Here is a 6000-nt window from a genome sequence, read left to right on the forward strand (position 1 = left end):
TGGGACCGTTCCACCAAAGTTCACTATTGCTGAGTACTTGAGTGCTAACTCCCCGAGATGATAAATCTGCAGGGTTCTCAGTAGTAGGGACGTGTCTCCAAGAGCAATCATTTTTTGTTAACTCACGTATTTCTTGAATTCGATTACAAACAAATAATTTTAACGTTTTAGGTTTAGTTTGTATCCACCCTAACACTATTGTTGAATCAGTCCAAAATACTGATTTATTTATTTGACTCTAAGTGAATTATTGACTTTATTGTACAATCTAGCACCTAATAAAGCGCCCATCAATTCTAAACGAGGAATAGTTAGTTCTGGTTTTAAAGGAGCTACTCTAGCCTTTGCACAGAGTAAATTTACTGAACAATTTCCGAATTTGTCTATGGATTTTAAATAAATACAAGCACTATATGCAACTTGAGATGCATCTGTAAAGCAATGAACTTCTATAGAAATTGGAGATGGACACAAAACATGCCTTGGTATTTCAATATTAGCAATATTCCCAATATGTGATTCAAAATCAGTCCAAGCTTTGTTTATATCTACTGGAATCACTTCATCCCAGTCTAATTTTAGTTGCCAAAGTTTTTGAAGAATAATTTTGGGAATTATAGTGCAAGCTGAAAGTAACCCTAAAGGATCAAAGATTTTACAAGATTTGGATAAGATTTTTTGTATTTACATCTTTACTTGTAGAAAATTGTAATATATCTTTGTCCGGAGACCAATTAAGACCTAATACGGTTGCTTGTTTAGAAAAATCTTTGGTTTCATATGTAATATTTAAATTATCAAAAATGTCTGGTGCATTTGTACGAAATTTTCGGAGATTAAAACAAGCCTTATTTAATGTTTGGATAACACCTGTTATAATTTGTTCTAATTGTACCTTTGAATCGGACCCAGTGTTCAAATCATCAACGTAGAAGTCATGCTTTAAAACTTCTGCTACTGCCAAATCAGAACACTCTTCACCGAGTTGCACTAAGCATCGGGTACTTAAGAAGGGTGCCGAAGCTGTCCCATAGGTCACTGTGTTTAGTTGTAATGTTTTTAAAGGCTGATTTTCCTCATCTCTCCAGAGAATAAGCTGAAGATGGCGCTGAGACTCATCGACAAGAATTTGGCGGTACATCTTTTCAATGTCTCCTGTAACAACATAAGTATTTTGGCGAAAACGTAAAAGAATCGAAAGCAAATCATCTTGCACTACTGGCCCAACTAATTGTATATCATTAAATGATTTGCCGGATGAGGTTTTACAGGAGGCATCGAAGACCACTCTTAATTTTGTGCTTTCACTCTGTTCACGTATAACAGCGTGATGTGGTAAATAGTAACCGAATTTTGGACTTTGAATTTCTGTTAAATGACCTAACCTTTCATACTCATGAATAAAATCAGCATAGTCTTTTTTAACATCAGACAATTTGGTCAATTTTCTTTCTAAATTTGTAAAACGCCTTTTAGCAATGGCATATGAATCACCTAAAGCATCTTCAGGTTTTTCAGATAAAGGAATTGTTACAGAGAATCTACCATTTGGTAATCTTTTAGTAGTTTGTATAAAATGAGATTCACATAATTCCTCATCTTTGGATAAAACATTAGAGTGGGAGGATATTTCTTCCATTTCCCAAAATTTGGCAAGAGATTGTCTAATCTCTTGAGAAAAGTTACACTTAACATTAGCTGATAGTTGTGTTGAGCCGGTTGGACCAGCAACGAGCCAGCCCAACTTTGAACTTTGGAGAGTGGGTTTGTTTCGCCCCGTTTTAATTAAATTGGACTCAACGATATCCCAAAACACATCTGCACCTAACAGAATATGTATTTCAGAAGGACGGAAAAAGTTTGGATCAGCTAAAGTAATATTGGACGGTAAGTTAATTTTAGTTGTATCTACTTCTACACTAGGAAGAACACTAGTAATTTGTGGTATAATAAAACATGACACATCTATAGTAAATGGGCTAGATCTAGACTTTATTGTGATATTACATGATTCAGAAACTTTGCTTACAGTATCATTAATACCAGAAATTAATATTTGGTTTTTATTAGAACATGATAAATTCATTTTATTTTTGGCACTTTCAGTGAGAAAAGATGATTGACTACCACTGTCAAGAAGAGCCTTGCCAAGGTAAGTTTTATTTGTTTTAGAATCAATGATTTCTACTTCAGCGGTACAAAGTAACACTTGATTTGATATCCTGGTAGATAATGAAACTGGAGTTGAAACAGAACTAGAAGTATTAGGATACTCATTGGATGAATTTGAAGGTAAGTTACTATTATTAATATTCGGTAAATTATTTTTTGTATTCTTACTATTTGGATTATTATTTGGATTATATCTGTGTAACAATGAATTATGTTTTTTCTTACAAATTCTACAAGGCCCCAATTTACATTGAGAATAATGATGACCTTGACGGAAACAATTTAGACATAATTTAAACTTAGTAACTTCTTTAAATCTATCTTCTAGGGTCATCCCTTTGAATTTATCACATTCATAGAGAAGATGACTTTGTTTGCATAAAATACATGATTTATTATAAGCAACGCCAGAAGATGAACTTACAAACGACTTAGTATATTTATTTTCCTTTGGAATTTGTCTTTCAAGTTTGGAGACATCACCCTTAAATTGTACAGTTTCCAGAAAGTCTGCACGGTTCCTCAAGAATTGGAAAAAATCTTTGAGCGTGGGAGAAGTAGTTGACTCACCCCTACTTTCCTCCCATTTGCGAGCTGTGACACTATCTAATTTTGAAGTCATGATATAAATTACTAAAGTGTCCCAAGACTCAGTAGGCTCCTTTAAACTATTTAACGACTTTAAATTTTTTGAATATGTATCAATCATAAATCTTATAGCTTTGTAGGATTCTTTTGGTAAAGGTTCAAATTGAAATAAGGCCTTTAAATGATTATTTACTAAAATTCTTTGGTTGTTGTACCGATCACAAAGAAGATCCCATGCTAACTTATAATTGTCTCCGGAAAACTCAATTGATTGTATTACAACAGCAGCGGCTCCCTTTAGAGAATTACGCAAGTAATGGAATTTATTTATTTGGGGAATCATGTCTACTTGGTTAATAAGAGAATCAAAAGTGTCTCTAAATTCTAACCATTGTAAATAGTTTCCATCAAACACTGGTAAATTAATAGTCGGCAGTTTAATATTTAAATTGTTATGAACACAAGAACTCTGAACTGAGCCTTCATGGCTGCATGAACGATTAGCATTAGATGTACTATCTATAATCAACTGTGTTGTTGCAATTAGACTACAAAAGGAATTTTCTATTCTTTCTCTTTCTTTAATTTGAATTTCTAAATTATCATCGCTAAGTGTTTCTATTTTATTTTGAACATCATCAAACAAATCAAATAAATTTCTAAATCTTTCTAATCTTAATTGCAATTCCGAACACATACCAGCAGTAATTTTTTTGGGTTCTATAAGTTTCATTGGTTCCAAATAATTTTGATAAATAGTTATTCTTGCTCTTATTTTTGACCGACTTGAAATTAACGTTCTTAAATCTTCTGCCATTGTAATTTAAATATTTTGGAAACAATAATAAAAAAGATAAAAGGTGAACAGAACGGAAATAAATAAAAATCCCAAACCGTGCTGGCCGCGCGTATATGTTACGCAGCGGCTCGACCTGCAACCAGCAGCAGCTCTGCAGCAGCTGCACCAGCGCAGCCCGAACTCCGGTGATTTCAAAAGGCGGTGCGCAGGCAGCGAAGCCTGGAATTGTCCGTCAAATAAAATTTAAATTGAGTTGACCTTGGTGGACTTTAAAGGAATAGAGATCGACTAGCAAAAAAAATAGTTTGGTTACGCTTTACGACGAAATAAACAGCAATACAAAGTGCAATTAGTACGAATTATTTAGTATTCAAATAAGTAATATAAACTTTTAAATGGACTAATTGTTATTTGCTTTTGGAAAATGTGACATTTCGGAAATCAACTTGCGAATTTGGAAATTAATTAATCGATTCGGCAATTTATGCACTTTAATTTATAAAAAAAGGAAGGTAGGAAAATGCGTCGTAACAATGGAAAGTCTAGAAACTTCTTCTAAAATAATTTTTAATACGACGGTAGGAAAAAAATTACGTCTGGTTAGAATATTCCAATACTACGATGTTACGCTATTTTTTGCCTAAAGCAAGAAAATAAATTATTTGCACAAATAAAACATTTGTTAAAACGCGTGTTAAAATTTAGAAAAAAGACCACTTCCCTTTATGGCTCGCGTCGTCGATGTTCCTTTGGCTGTTTGAATCGTCGTTACCGTTTCGTCCCTTCACGATGTAAATTGATTTACTTTTGTTTGTCCATTGCGACGAAGGGGTCACTTTTCTGCCGTCGATCACGTCGGGGTCACCATAAATGTTGATGAGAATACCTTGACTTCTGGAACTTTCCTCTTCGGTTACAACGGACGGCCGTCCGCTGTAAGAACTTTTGGGCGAGTGACCCCGACACCCCGCACAGTGTGCAGGCGCATCCTCCCTCGCACTTCAGACCCCTTCGCCGCATTAGTCGCATAATAATATAATCCTACCAGATTAAATTGGCGGCTCGGAGTATGGCGCGTTTGCAACTACTATTATTACTATTACTACTATTTAATATTAACATTAACACGCCACAATAAGTGCGAAATTAGTATGTATAATTTTGGTATGGTTAACTGTTAACGATTAACTTTAACTTGCGTTAAATTTTCGAAAATTTAACGCTTTAACGATTAACGAAGTTAATTTTTTAATTAACGGATTAACGATTAACGAAGTTAACTTTTCGATTAACTGTGCCCACCTGTGGTTATTTGTAATAGCAGATTTTTCCCAACTTTACGGCATGGACATGGATAAAAAAATATGGGCTGCCCATTTGTAATTAAATATCATTTGTGTACCTACAGGTGCCTAAATGGTTAGAAGATAATAAATTAGAGTATCTTGTGAAGGACATACCGTCTGAGGAATCAAAGATGATACTGACCCCCGCTGAAGTTGAGAGTAAACTCTTACAGCTCATGAACGCTGACGAGACTTGCGATTGTGTGCGCGGTTGGATACAGGTATATACAGCTTGCTCCATTTCAGGAATTTCAATATAGTTTTGTTGTTGTTTTTTTTATATTTGGTAATATGTGTTCTAGGACAATGTGGGCGCGTGAGGAAGAGTGGATGACGCGCGCGCTGATGGCCGCGGTGTGCTCGCACGCGCTGCTCGGGGGCGAAGGCGCACGTCGCCTGTCTCGTGACCGCATGCACAAGTACGCCCCGCTGCTGCACGAGCTGGCGGCACGCAGCGAGCTCGACTGTCTGCTGGCTGTGCAGCGTCTTGTGCACCGTCTTGAACATCCGCAAGGTACGTCTACACACCACACACCACACAAGTACGCCCCGCTGCTGCACGAGCTGGCCGCACGCAGCGAGCTCGACTGTCTGCTGGCTGTGCAGCGTCTTGTGCACCGTCTTGAACATCCGCAAGGTACGTCTACACACCACACACCACACACCACACAAGTACGCCCCGCTGCTGCACGAGCTGGCCGCACGCAGCGAACTGGACTGTCTGCTGGCTGTGCAGCGTCTTGTGCACCGTCTTGAACATCCGCAAGGTACGTCTACACACCACACACCACACACCACACAAGTACGCCCCGCTGCTGCACGAGCTGGCCGCACGCAGCGAGCTCGACTGTCTGCTGGCTGTGCAGCGTCTTGTGCACCGTCTTGAACATCCGCAAGGTACGTCTACACACCACACACCACACACCACACACCACACACCACACAAGTACGCCCCGCTGCTGCACGAGCTGGCCGCACGCAGCGAACTGGACTGTCTGCTGGCTGTGCAGCGTCTTGTGCACCGTCTTGAACATCCGCAAGGTACGTCTACACACCACACACCACACACCACACAAGTACGCCCCGCTGCTGCAC

This window comes from Papilio machaon, chromosome W, assembly GCF_912999745.1.
Source record: "Papilio machaon chromosome W, ilPapMach1.1, whole genome shotgun sequence".
Taxonomy (NCBI): Eukaryota; Metazoa; Arthropoda; class Insecta; order Lepidoptera; family Papilionidae; genus Papilio; species Papilio machaon.